Here is a 15543-nt window from a genome sequence, read left to right on the forward strand (position 1 = left end):
TCAGTCCTTCTCAAAAGGATCATCAGTATGACATATTAGAATTGGCAATGTTCTTGTGTTGAGGAATCGGAGTTCCAATCCTCCCTCACAAAAGAGTCTACTTCAGTTGTCATAACCAAATGCATTACATTAATCATTCACATCTCATGCATAGAAAAATTCAATATCATGCATCGAAACAAAATTCATACTCATTTGCATTCTTCCAAGGTTCCGTTGTTATCAACACTTTATCTTGTTATCAAAGCCCTACTTACTTGGCATCTACCAAAATGATGTTTGTCTCTTCATCCAAAGCTACTCTTGGATTTGAAATTGTCTCTTCGTCCAATGCTACTATTGGATGTCTTTTTGTTTCTCTTCGTCCAATGCTACTATTGGATGTCTTATTGTTTCTCTTCATCCAAAGCTACTCTTGGATTTGTATTTGTTTCTCTTTGTCCAAAGCTACTGTTGGACATGTTGTTTTTCACCTTTTATCCAAAGCTACTGTTGGACATGTTGTTTTTCACCTTTTATCCAAAGCTACTGTTGGATATCACAATCCTTAGTAAAGTGTTATTCAAAGCTACTGTTGAATGATCTTTATATCTTTGAGCGGGAATACCATTCTTTTCTCATCCAAAGCCACTCTTGGATGTTCTTGAGTTTGTTTTTTCCTTCACATCCAATGCTACTATTAGATGTTCGCTCATATTTTCCAAAATTGGTATCCATTTCATCTATTGCTCCTCAGGATGACTCTGATACGTTTCTAGGTTCCGGTTTCCTTTTTGCATTCAAAGCCACTGTTGAATCTCTTTGGTTTCCGTATTATCCAAAGCTACTGTTGGATTGTCCCCGATGTTTTCAGAGTTTGGATTCCATTCGTTCAAAGCTACTCTTGGACGTCTCTGGCATATCTCCGAGCTTGTAGGTATCCTCTTGCATTCAAAGCCACTCTTGAGTCTTGTTGGTTTCCTTCCATCCGAAGCTACTATTGGATGTCTCCGATGTTTCCCCAAAGTTTGGATTATTTTCAGATTCATTCAAAGCCACTCTTGAATGTCTCTGATGTTTGGTGTCGTCTAAAGCCACTCTTAGACGCTCCTACCCAAAGTTTTGTTTCAGATTCATTCAAAGCCACTCTTGAATATCTCTGATGATTTCCGCCGTCTAAAGCCACTCTTAGACGTTCCTATTATCATTTTACCCAGAGTTTTTATCCCTCGTTTAGAAGTCTCTCCATCATTAGTTTGTCTCTTGTGGCACTATATTTCCCACAAAGTTCAACATCCGTCTCATCATATTGCATTCAAAATAACAAAAAAAGAGTCCATGCATTGCATTCCATTTGCATATGAAGGACAAAAATTGTGTACTTTGTATTTAAGTCTCTTCACATCTTCGATAGAAGTAACTTAAATAGGGGCATCTGTCGCACCCCAATTATTGACCCACATATTTCATTCATTCTTAGTCATGTCGCATATGTTTTTTAATCGTCGCATTTTTGCATATTTTGAAACTAAATGGACTTTTACTAAAGTCAGCAAAAAAATAGATTTCACTCGCATTTTCACATGGTTTAATTTTTAGTTAAATTTAATTAAAAAAATATTTAAAAAAAATAATAACTGTTTAGATTAAGTTCTAATATTATCTTACTTTTAATTTAGATTTAATTTAGATTAATTTTTAGTTTAGATTAATTTTTATTTTATTTATTGTTATTATTATTATTTGTTCAAATGGTCCCAATTCCAAACATTAGAGTCCAAAGTTGCTGCAAATCACTCTGCATCTTTCTCCAACAAAGACAATGCTCCAAAAATCTGTTCCATAACTGTCCAAAACCTGTCTAACTGATGCCTCTTGCTGCTCTGCACATCACTCCAAATCTTGCACCAAAATGATCAAAGCCAAACCTGCATCAAAAAGGCCAGAGATCAGTTAACCAAAAGTGTTCAAATCTCACCAAACTTTCCCCCCAAAATCATTTTCATCTATCTATAAAACAAGAGCAACAGCAAGCAAGAAAGGGGGGGGGGGCACAGCGAGAAAAACAGAGGAGAAAAATATGCACTGAAAACTCTATTGAAAACATAGCACTCTTCCTCCAAAATTCCCACAAACTTCACCGAGCCCTTAAACCCCACACTCACCTTCGAAGCTACTCATATTCACAAACTACCTCACCACCACTCATAACCTCCACTGAACACAGATAGCCTACATACATTCTCCACACCATTCAACTTTCACTTCATAATCACATCAGAATCCTCCAATAACCATAAACTCACTGAAACTTCTCACCTCACTGAACCAAACAAACCTTCAGCGCTCTCCGATCCGAGACAGCTCCATGACATCAACTCAGAACCAACACTGACATCGCATCACAAATCGAAACAACAAGAGCATTGAGCGGCATTCCATCATCTTCAATCAACGAGCTCCATATCGGTTTGAATCCTTTAAATTTTTTATGCTTATATCCCATGCTTGATATTTAGTTGTTGTGATTTCCTTCCGTGTGAACCTCAAACCAGGATCAATCTTTCGATTTGTATTTGTTGTTTTTGTGTGAATGCTTGAATGTTTGAGATGAACACAGAGAGATTTTGAATGAGAGAGTGTGAGATCGTGAGAGCTTCGAAACAGAGGTGAGAGCGCGACGAAGCAAGATATCGCGAGAGATCGAGAAACGTGAAGAGTTTCGTTTTGTTTTTGTTTTCGTTGACTGAGTAGCAGAGATCGTGAGGCTGAGAGGTGAGGGATGAGCGTTGAAAGAGATGGATGTCTTTTTGTTGTTATTAGGGTTTTGTGTTTAAGTGTGATATGGGCTTGTTGTATTTAGGCCCAATTCGACTTGCTATGTCATCACCCCTATTCTGATCCTCAGCACCCTTGAACTAAGTCTTCAAGTGACTTAGGGCCTAACTATACCAGCATCAACGAAATTCCACCATGAACAGCCCCCCATTCTGTTTACACCCCCATGTTTTGCTTTGCTTTTAGTCTATTTTATTATATTATTTCACTTGTTTCAATTTTAGTTATATAATTGTTTCAATTTCCTATTTAAAAATACAAAAATATGTTTATATATTTAAATTCTATTTTTATTATAAAAAATGCAAAAATATTAGATTAATCTCGATCCAAAAGTCAATAAATCTTGGTCCAACGCCAAGGCGATTCACATAATTTCTCGATCCAATGTCGAGTTTCATCCTTTCAAAAACCTTTCTTTAAACCATATCGAAAGATCGAGTGACAAGAAGTGTACACCTCTTGAATACCTCGATTCTTTTGGATTAACACTTTTTTTAAAACCTTTCTTAATCAAATCAAAACGATCAAGTGACAAGAAGTGAACACCTCTTGAATACCTTGATCTTTTGAATTAAAATACATTAAACAAATCAAAGTGATCAAGTGACCAGGGGTGCACACCTCTTGAATACCTTGATCTTTTGAACTTTTCTTTAATCAAACCAAAAGGTTAAGTGACAAGGGGTGAACACCTCTTGAATACCTTGGTCTTTTGAACCAAAAAACATTAATCAAACCGAAAGGTCCTGTGACAAGAAGTGCACACCTCTTGAATACCTTGATCTTTCGAATCTTTTTTAATCAAATCAAAAGATTAAGTGACAAGGGGTGCACACCTCTTGAATACCTTGATTTTTCGAATCTTTTTTTAATCAAATCAAAAGATTAAGTGACAAGGGGTGCACACCTCTTGAATACCTTGATCTTTTGAATTAAAACACAATAATTAAATCAAAAGATTAAGTGACAAGGGGTGCACACCTCTTGAATACCTTGATCTTTTGAATTAAAACACAATAATTAAACCGAAAGATTCTGTGACAAGAAGTGCACACCTCTTGAATACCTTGATCTTTTGAATTTAAATAAATTAATTAACAAGGACAACAAGTGACAATGGGGCTCGCTCCTGTTCAATACCTTGGGTAAAGACGCGCTAGGTGAACACCTATGCTCAATCCTTTGCTAAATGTCCGTTTAAAACACAATTTCAATTTCATTCAACCATTTTTGCCTTATGGCTTTTAAAACTCTTTTCATAAACGAGACACTTATTTAATTTTAAAATGCGAACATACTTCCACATGTGAAGATCGAATATCTTCCACTCGAATGCGATAATGGCTAAAATCTTGTCTCACTCCTGATTTAGTTATCCATTCTTGTAGTGATCTCATATCCATGTGCGCGTAGTATTTCCATTTGAAAGCGATCGAGTACCTCTCGTTAAAATCAACCAACAAAACTTTTCGTGGTTCTTAGCCCGAACTACGGTTGCTCTGACTTTCCCATTGCACTAGGGAATACGTAGGCACAAGATACAAACGTCTTGGCGAGCATAATAATAAAAAATCTTTTCTTTTTTCCTTCACAATAATAAAAACCTTTTCTTTTATTTTTTTTCGATTAATAAGCTAAAGAATGCAAACATTAATTAACACTCAAACACGAAACTAACTAAATGGGTCCCATCGAGTACGATGGAGGTGAGGGGTGCTAATACCTTCCCCTTGCTTAACCGACTCCCGAACCCTAATTTGGTTACGAACGACCATCTTATCCTTCTCTTTTTATTCTGTGGGTTTTATCGATATTTTCCCTTTCCTTCTTGGAATAAATAAAGTTCGGTGGCGACTCTGTTGTACTTCGAGCGCGCGAAACGCGTCGAGTCACATTTTTACCGCTACACTTATTATGCAAAATGGATGTTGTTCATGGTAGATATGGTTATCATGTATTTTGATGAATGGTGATGTAAATACTCTGTTTTGTTGGGTTGATTTGTGGTACTTAGTACACGTTTGTGAGAGGTGTCATTGTTGTTGCACTGAATGGCGGATGTTCTATCTGTTATGATGTCGTGGTGGTAATTGATGTTTGATATACATATATTGTTGAGGTAAAATATGTATTTTATTATGGTTGAGAAATAGCATAATTGTGTGTGGCTATTGATTATTGTGTTGGTTGATGATTATGACATTTGGATGGTTTATGTGGATGATGAGCATGTTATGGTTGATACATGCATTTCATAATCATGATGTGGCTGATCCTTGACGATGGTGGATCAGTGGTAGCTAATTCCCATTGTGTGGAATTAGTGAGTGGGTGTTGCCGTATCCTTGACGATGGTGGATCGGTGAGTTGGGTTATCCCAGATTTTGGTACCACATGCATATAGTTGCATTTGCATTAGGTTACTTGTGTTATTATAACATGAATGGAAGATTGTCCAATGTTATAATATTTGATGATGGTGTAATTGTTATGGTGTTGTCTTTTGGTGATGTATTCTATTATTGTGTGAATTGATGAATAATAGATGTGAATCTGAATATATGACAAATTGGGTGAATGATATATTATGATGTTTTGTTGCTTATGAATGCATAACATTGATTAATTGAGAATGAGACTCACTCTTACTGTTGATATTTTCAGATTGAGGATAGCGGCTTTTGGCTCGGTGAGGATTAGCTCATGAGTCAGTTTGTTTAGTATAGCGTCGGTGTCATGCTCTGATATTGTAACACTGGGGGAACGCTAGCTTAGATTTGATGATGATACTCTATGTTGTTGTTATTGGAGTAATTTTGTGAGATATTGCATAGATGATGTTATGCTTATCTGTTGATCAACGTTCCACTGTATAGAAACATGATTTTGTTAAATGGATGATTTGCCCCTAAGTGAAGCATGACAATTGATTTATGATAATTTGTTTTAAATTGAATTGCGGCACCTTTGTTTTCATGTTTTACTCTGAATTATTTTATTATTTTCCGCGGGGGTTTAGAAGGGTGTTACAATAGTGGTATCAGAGCAGGTCGGTCCGTCAGGCCAGTTGTCGAGTCAGTTGAGTTGCACGACAGTTGTATACTGTCGGTGTATTATTCCTTGGTACGCGACATGTGAGTGAATCACTGTCGGTACTTGGTTGTTTGTTGCAGGTGTTAGATTGAAACAAGTGGGGTAGAAGCTTCGCTTCTCGGTTATGTTTCAGTCGTAAGAGGATTGATTCAGTAGGCTGTTGTTGGCAACAGTGCGAGCGTTGTTGGAGTTTGTTGTTTCGCGAGTTGAAGGTGACTTGGAATTAAGACTTCACTGGGAATTGAGTTGGAACATCTTGAAGGAAGATGATTAGAGGTAATTGACAGTTGTTGTAAGAGAAGGAAATTGGAAAGTTGCAATGTGTCAGCTCTGCTGGTGTGCTGCGAAGTTGTCAGTTGAGTAGCCTTACGACTCAGAAGAGGTTCAGCTGCAAGTTTGCGAAGAGGATTGATGTCGTAATGTTCCAGAAATTGCGCTTCGGCGATGGGAAGTGTTGTTCAAGTTATAATAATGTTTGGAAGTAAAGAGATATGATAAGGGGTTGTTTGGAATGTAATCGAGTTGAAGAGAATGAGTTTTGGAGTGAGATTTTCGTAAGAAAAACGCAGGAAAATTGTTGAATAGCTGCAGAACTTCGAAAATTCATAACTAGAGTTCTGGACATCCGATTTGAGTTCCGTTTGAAGCGTCGGAAAGCTAACGAGATGAACTTCGTTATAAAAATGGTTGCAGCAGCTCTAACATAATTAATTGTGACAGGATGACGTTGGAAGGAGGTGAAGTTGCGGTTACTCTTGTTCTTATAACTAGACTTGTTTATTGGTACTGCACGGGATGTCAGTGTCAGTGTTGAATGGATCGAAGGAATAATTAGAAGGTTTGTTGAGGAGTAATTTTAAGAATTGAATTTACCAATTGAGGAGTTTTGGATATATCGTATAGAGTGTCGTTGCATGATGTCAGTGTTGCATTTTTCGGGCAATGATTGGAAAATTCATATCTTGAGTTTTGAGTGTCGGATTAATGTGCCGTTTGAACCTACGAAGAGGAGAGATTATGTTCTACCTTATGGGAGAGTTATAAATACAGTAGGGTGATCCTATGAGGAGATATTTTAAAGTCGGTTACGGAGGTGTGAAGCTCGTTGAATAAGAATGCCTACTATCGTGATTGTTTGAAACGAAGTTGAGCAGCACGTGATGTTGATGAATAAGTTGATGAGCTGTTCGGTAATAAAGATGGTTTGAGGGCCGATGGATTTTAGTGAGAAGTGAATTAGTAGTAAAGATGGGATAAACTTTAGAACTCTTGGAATCGTATTTGTGATGGCAAAGTAACGATAAGTATAAAAGAAGAATTTTAGAGGATTTCTAACATCTGTTGATGTGAGGAAGACTTTGTTGAAATTCCGAGTGGAATGATATTTGGACGTGAAGGATGCCATGGAATTTGGATTAAAACCACGAGTATGAATGTTGTGCTATTGTGTTGCGTAGGAAGTCTTTAAAATGTCGGTGCTAATGATGAATGAGTTGGATCTAATTGGACAATTTAGAGACTTGAGTTAGTATGTGAAGGCACTCCTAATAGTGTTAGATTGAGTATGCTAGAAGATGACTAGTGGTATTCTTAACGAGATTAGAGAAGGTCAGAAAGATGATGTTGAGTTGATCGATAGGTTGACCTTGAATTACCAAAGTAAAGGCGGTGAATTCAGGATCGACGAAAACGATGTAATGAGGTTGAGTGATTGAATTTGTGTTTCTGATGTTTTGAGCTTCGGAAGAATATTCTAGAAGAAGGACACCGTAGTGGATTATTGAACTACGACGATGTTAATGAGTTTGGGTGCAAACTCGGAAAGGACACTGTTATGTAGTAACGACAGTTTATGCTTAAATATGGATGACGACTATCTATTGACAAATTGAGGACTTGATCACCCTTAATCTCTTGTTGATAGTAGACGGAATCTTATAAATGAGATGAACTTGTTTTGTTACCTTAATGGTATAAGATGTGATGAATGCGAAGCCGTGGGAATAATCACTCACTATGTTGTGTGAATTTATGAAGAGGTGGATATGAAAGAGTGCAACATGATGGACAAATGACTTAAGACGGGTAAATCAGAGTCGCACAGCGAAAGTGTGATGTGGAGTAGTGTTATGAGTACTACTCGCGGGAAGTAAGGAATTAATATGTCGAAAGCATACATAGAGAATATGTATTGATCTATATGTTGGATTTAGAATCCAGTGGATGTAAGGATGTCGTGTCGAAGAATTGTAACTCTTTTGAATAATTATCGAGATGATGAATATGTTATTACGGTTGTACGTAGTTAATGAGTATGTATTCGGCGAAATTAAAACGAAGAGTTGATGCTATATGATGTTGTAATAATTTTGTGCTGTTATTTTGGTGATATTGTATATTCCAGATATAATGAGGAATTACACTCTATGAAGGACGGAGTTGATTTAATTCTTAAAAGAGAGTGGGACTCAGTTGAGCTATTTTATAAGCAATGGTATATTGAGGCTGATGAGTGTGACTATAATTACTTGTGTGTACTTGTTCTGATGGTTAGGATGTTTAAATAGAGGAAGTAAATCAGGAATTGGTTTTCGTTGGATGCGAGTAAGGATTGCTAAGTGGTAGATTAGTACCATGAATGATGAAGAATGATTCTTGAAACGAATGAGTAAAGAGAGTCAAAATCAGGTAAAACTCCGAAATCTAATTGATATAGATGATTGTGATGAGTAGTCAGAGTAGTGCGGAAAAAGCGGAATGTAACATGTTGGATAATTGCTGGTGTGACTTAAGAGGGGTCAGATAATTGGAATTCAATGGTATAGGAATATGAGTATTGAGTTTCTTGAAGGAAGCGGTTGGTGAAGAGTGTAAGTATTACTTTATCGCTCAGATGGAAGAGTGTGTCTAAGATTGGTATGTTTGGTAGATGGAATGCATTACTGCATTGTTGATCAAGTGTGATCATACTATGGATTGTGTAATTGTATTACTCAGTTGTTGAGCGTATTGTATAGGTTGTACCTTAATGTTTTATTGTTGTTAACCTTTTGGAGGTATAACGAGTAGTACACCTTTGGTGAGTCAGATGCGACGTAAGAGCTGAGAGTGAATGCGTGAGATGTGCTTTCTGTTGGTTATACAAGATGAATTTGAGGATCGAAGATCAAAAGTTGAAGTAACTGTGCGGTAAAGAGATAGCGTTGGTCAGAGTGGCTTAGGGAGGACCTATCACGTGGTAATGTTAATTAGGAGCTGGAGAGTCAGGTGAAGGACTCTTGTAAGAGCTGGCTACTTGAGGTATGTTTTCGAGGACGAAAACTCTTTTAGTGGGGGAGAGTTGTAACACCCGTATATTTTCATTTTTAATTTAAATGGAAATTTAATTAATAATTAGAATTATTGGTGGTTTGTGGGATATTAATTGGGAAAGGATGGTTATGGTGTTGGGCCATGTGTGATGTTAAGGAATGAGGGGGTGTTATGTTAGTAAAGGCCCTATTCTAATTAAAAGGTTATTTTATAAAATAATAAGGAATTGAGAATAAGAGAAAGGGATGTGAAAAGAGTTTGGAACACGAAGAACGTGAAAGAGGAGCAATGGAGGGAGAGACCAATCAAGAACTCTTGGCTAAGGTAAGGGGGGACTCTTCCGGTTAATTTCTATTATGTGATTGTGGGTAATGGGATGGATTAACGTATGATTCGATTCGATTGGGTATATTGGGATTTGATATTGTTAGGTATGTTATGATTTGGGATAATTGATGAATTGTATAGATTGTTGGTTATTGATGTGTTGTTTTGATGTATAATGATGTGTGATGAGAAATTCGATGATTATATGCCTGTATGCGATGTCTGGAATCGTTTTTGGGTGAAAAGGATGTGAAATCGCAGAGTCTGAACGCAGACCCGTAATTCTGCAAAATTGCCAGGTCGCACCGCGAACCTCTGTTTGCGCCGCGAACCCACAGAAAACCAGGAAGTTGTGATACGCTCAGGTCGCGCCGCGTCCATGTGTTGGCGCCGCGAAGGCGTAACTTTTTCTCGTTCTGCGCCGCGAACCCGGTTGGCGCCGCGTGCTGTAGCGATAGTTGTTTTCTTTGAAAAATGTAAAAATGTGTAACTTTCAAACCGTAAGTCCGTTTTAGACGCCGTTTTGGACGTTGTTCCTTAAATTGAATGTTCTACCATATAAAATAAATATAACAACAATAACCTGATTTTATTTTGAAAAGTATCGTTTTCTTCAAATGTGGTTTATCCTTATTTTGCATAGTTGATGAGGTGCAATGGTTTGTCGTTTGCATAATTGAATATGTGCAATGATGGGGTTTGTTATAATGTGATTGCTTCTGCTTATTATGCAAAATGGATGTTGTTCATGGTAGATATGGTTATCATGTATTTTGATGAATGGTGATGTAAATACTCTGTTTTGTTGGGTTGATTTGTGGTACTTAGTACACGTTTGTGAGAGGTGTCATTGTTGTTGCACTGAATGGCGGATGTTCTATCTGTTATGATGTCGTGGTGGTAATTGATGTTTGATATACATATATTGTTGAGGTAAAATATGTATTTTATTATGGTTGAGAAATAGCATAATTGTGTGTGGCTATTGATTATTGTGTTGGTTGATGATTATGACATTTGGATGGTTTATGTGGATGATGAGCATGTTATGGTTGATACATGCATTTCATAATCATGATGTGGCTGATCCTTGACGATGGTGGATCAGTGGTAGCTAATTCCCATTGTGTGGAATTAGTGAGTGGGTGTTGCCGTATCCTTGACGATGGTGGATCGGTGAGTTGGGTTATCCCAGATTTTGGTACCACATGCATATAGTTGCATTTGCATTAGGTTACTTGTGTTATTATAACATGAATGGAAGATTGTCCAATGTTATAATATTTGATGATGGTGTAATTGTTATGGTGTTGTCTTTTGGTGATGTATTCTATTATTGTGTGAATTGATGAATAATAGATGTGAATCTGAATATATGACAAATTGGGTGAATGATATATTATGATGTTTTGTTGCTTATGAATGCATAACATTGATTAATTGAGAATGAGACTCACCCTTACTGTTGATATTTTCATATTGAGGATAGCGGCTTTTGGCTCGGTGAGGATTAGCTCATGAGTCAGTTTGTTTAGTATAGCGTCGGTGTCATGCTCTGATATTGTAACACTGGGGGAACGCTAGCTTAGATTTGATGATGATACTCTATGTTGTTGTTATTGGAGTAATTTTGTGAGATATTGCATAGGTGATGTTATGCTTATCTGTTGATCAATGTTCCGCTGTATAGAAACATGATTTTGTTAAATGGATGATTTGCCCCTAAGTGAAGCATGACAATTGATTTATGATAATTTGTTTTAAATTGAATTGTGGCACCCTTGTTTTCATGTTTTACTCTGAATTATTTTATTATTTTCCGCGGGGTTTAGAAGGGTGTTACATAGTCTGTGTCAAACATCAAGAAGGATAGATCACCAGAGAACACCATTTCAGAGCCATCCCACTTGCGTCTTTTCTCAAACTCAACAGTGCTCAAAAACTCAAGTGTTATACGTTCATATGTCGGTGCTTCAATTTTCATGAATTCTAACATCCCTAGTTTATTAAACATGCGATGAAAATCTGCTTTTAATCCTAACTTGTCTAAAGTTTCATCACACATGTATCTAGTGGGGATGAGTTTTCTCTTTACCATTACCTCATACCTCTTATGGTGCTCAGATTTTTCAAACAAGATGCCATGAGCATTGGGAATTCGTCGCGCTTGCTGTCGTGGCCTTGACGATTAGGTCGGTGCCTTTCCTTTGTCAACTCTCTTTAGTCCCATTTTGAGTACCTAGAAAAAATTGAAAAAAAAATAATACGGACAAAAATGAAAACCGTTACCGTCACTGCATAGAGTATAGCAAATAAAACAACTTTTGTGAAGATGAGATGGGGTTTTGAGAGGTGTAAAGTGGTGGGGATGAGAGCTTTGTGAGGTGGAGGCTATGGAGGTTAGGTTTTCTTGAGAGGGAGGAAGGTTAGAGATGTAGAGAAAATCAGAAAGGTGAACTTTTAGTGGTGGGTGGGGATTATATCACGTGTGGGGTCCACCCCATTAATGAAAGAAAATATCAAAACCAACAGTGCAGAAACAACACGGGCCGTGTACATCAACACGGGTGCTTCCGTGTAAATGTTCTGCTTCACATTATACTTCTTCGACAAGTTTTCCATAAGCTTGTTTAAGAAGTGTGTCCCTTTGTGACTGGTAAGTGCCCTAGGCACTCCAAACCTTGAGAAAATATTTTGTTTCAGGAAGTTGACGACAACTCTTGCATCATTCGTAGGAAGGGCTACCGCTTCTACCCATTTTGAGACATAGTCTACAGCAACCAGAATGTAGTTTTTTCCGAATGATGGCGGGAACGGACCCATGAAATAGATTCCCCTTACATCAAACAACTCCACTTCAAGCATGCCTTTTTGAGGCATCTGATTTCTCTTGGAGATGTTACCAGTCCTCTGGCATCGATCACATTCCTTCACTATTTCTTGGGCGTCTTTAAACAAAGTAAGCCAGTATAATCCAGATTGGAGGACTTTTGCAGCTGTTCTATCTCCACTAAAGTGTCCTCCGTAGTCTAAATTATGACAAGCTTTCAGAACTTCTCTTTGTTCTTCTTTCGGAACACACCTTCGAATTAGTCTGTCCACTCATCTCTTGTACAAGAATGGTTCGTCCCATAAATAAAACCTGCAATCATGAAGAAACTTTTTCTTTTTGTTTTAATCAAAATCGTCAGGAATTAACAATTGTGTTTTCACATCCCTTTTTGTCCCAAATTTCCAGATCAAACTCTTGCAAAAGCAAGATCTATCTCAGCAACCTTGGCTTCGAATCCTGTTTAAAAAAAAAGGTATTTCAAAGCAGCATGGTCAGTATAAACAATTACCTTTGTTCCCAACAGATATGACCTGAATTTGTCAAAGGCGTACACCACCGTTAGTAACTCCTTTTCTGTGGTTGCATAGTTCATCTGAGCTGGATTTAACACATGGTTGGCGTAGTAAATCACATGCAGGTGTCTGTCCCTTCTTTTCCCCAAGATTGCCCCCACTGCTATATCACTCGCGTCGCACATAATATCAAAGGGAGGAGACCAGTCAGGATAGATTACTATAGGAACAGACACTAATTTGTGTTTCAGAGTATCAAAGGCCTCTTTGCACTTTTTGTCAAATCGAAACAGAGTGCCCTTCACTAGCAGACTAGTCAACGGTTTTGCAATCTTGGAGAAATCTTTGATGAACCTTCGGTAGAATCCTGCATGTCCCAAGAAGCTTCGTAGACCTTTCTCATTGATTGGAGGGGGAAATTTTTCTATTACCTCTACTTTTTCCTTGTCAACTTCAATCCCCTTGTGAGAGATCTTATGGCCCAGCACTATCCCTTTTCTCACCATGAAATGACACTTCTCCCAATTTAGATCAAATTGGTTTGTTGACATCTTTCCAACACCAGCGACAGATTATACAGACAATTTTCAAAGGAGGATCCGAATACTGAAAAATCATCCATAAATACCTCCATGTGTTTCTCAAGCATATCTGCAAATATAGAAGTCATGCACCTCTGGAATGTTGTTGGTGCATTACACAATCCAAACGGAATTCTTCTATAAGCAAATATTCCATATGGACATGTGAACGCCGTTTTCTCTTGATCTTTAGGTGCCACAGAAATTTGGTTGTACCCTGAATACCCATCCAGAAAATAATAGAAATCATGACCAGCCAACCTTTCCAACATTTGGTCGATAAAAGGTAGAGGAAAATGGTCTTCTCTGGTTGCGGTGTTCAGTCTTAGTAGTCAATGCAGACTCTCCAACCTGTTACTTTCCGAGTAGGGATCAACTCATTTTTCTCATTTTTTATCACGGTTGTTCCTCCCTTCTTGGGCACTACATGAACTGGACTCACCCAAGAACTATCAGATATTGGGTAAATCAAACTTGCATCTAAAATTTTAACAACCTCTTTTCGAACAACTTCTTTCATAGCTGGGTTAAGTCTCCGTTGAGGTTGAAAAACCGGTTTCCGATCATCCTCCATCAATATCCTGTGCATGCAAAGTGTTGGGCTGATTCCTTTCAAATCTTCCATCGCCCAACCAATTGCACCCTTGTATTTCTTGAGTACTTTGATTAGCTCTTCTTCTTGGATCTCTCTCAAAGCTGAATTGATGATGGCTGGGCATTTCTCTTCCGTGTCCATAAAAATGCACTTGAGATGTTCTGGTAGTTGTTTGAGCTCCATCCCCTTTTTTATGTCTTGCTTTATTTTTGGAGACACTTTAGGTTTCAGCTCTTCCCACCGCTGTGGTCGAAAATGAGTCAAAAGAGGTTGTAATTTCAACATCGATATCACTTCAGATTCTTTCTCATATATTTCTTCAGTATTCTCAAAGATAGATAGGCTCAAAACACTTTCCAAGGGTAGCTTGGGCGTTGTGATCTGCATAGATTGAGCATACACTGTGTCTAGCACTTCAATATCTTTACTTGCCCTTTCATCATCCTTGAATTTCATAGTTTCTCTCACATTGATTTTCAGTTTTTCATCATAGACCTTGAGGGTCATAGTTCCTTCCTCAATATTTATCATACACCTCCCAGTTTCAAGAAAACGTCTCCCCAAAATAAGTGGGATTTCCTCGTCTTATGGCATCTCGAGTACTACAAAGTCTACGGGAAAAACAAACTTGTCAATCTTCACCAGAACATCTGTTGCTAGACCATAGGGTCGCTTCATCGATTGATCAGCAAATTGGAGCGTCATGCGAGTATCTTGCACTTCTCCTAATTCCAGCTTTATGTAAATCAAAAGGGGCATTAGACTGACACTTGCTCCCAAATCGATTAGTGCCTTCTTGAATGATCTGTCTCCGATGGTGCATGGAATAGTAACAACACCTCTATCTTTTTTCTTCATTGGAATTTTTAGACCCTGCAAAATAGCACTACAAGTCTCAGTTAGCATAACCGGCTCATCTTCAATCGACCTCTTCTTCGATATGATGTCTTTCATGAACTTAGCATATATCGGCATTTGTTCTAACGCTTTAACAAAAGGTATATTGATCTCCAGCTTCTTGAACAATTTAAATAATTTCTCGAAACATTTTTCATTAAGGTCTTTCTTCTTTGTTCTTGTAGGGAATGGAAGGATGTTCTTGGGTTTTTGTTTCCCTTGCTGGTTTACCGTGAAATTATGGTATGACAGACTCAGGATGTCAACCACGATGTCAAGACATATGAACTGTTATCAGCTTAGCTAAGGCAGGACAGAATGATCCCCAATTTTTGATTACCCCTCAGAAGAAGGAGTGCATGAGTACTGGGACCATGCTAGTTCAATCCACATAACCAGATAGTAAACTTCATTGGTTCTGGAATAGGACAAGCTGTTAAACCTGATCCTGATGTTATACACAATGTTATAACATTCAAGACTGAACACATAATACATTGAAAAAGATAAATAACATAGTGAATTGTTAACCCAATTTGGTCTAATACCTACTCTGGGGCTACCAAGCCAGGA

Source organism: Vicia villosa, linkage group LG7 (assembly GCF_029867415.1).
Source record: "Vicia villosa cultivar HV-30 ecotype Madison, WI linkage group LG7, Vvil1.0, whole genome shotgun sequence".
NCBI classification, from domain to species: Eukaryota; Viridiplantae; Streptophyta; class Magnoliopsida; order Fabales; family Fabaceae; genus Vicia; species Vicia villosa.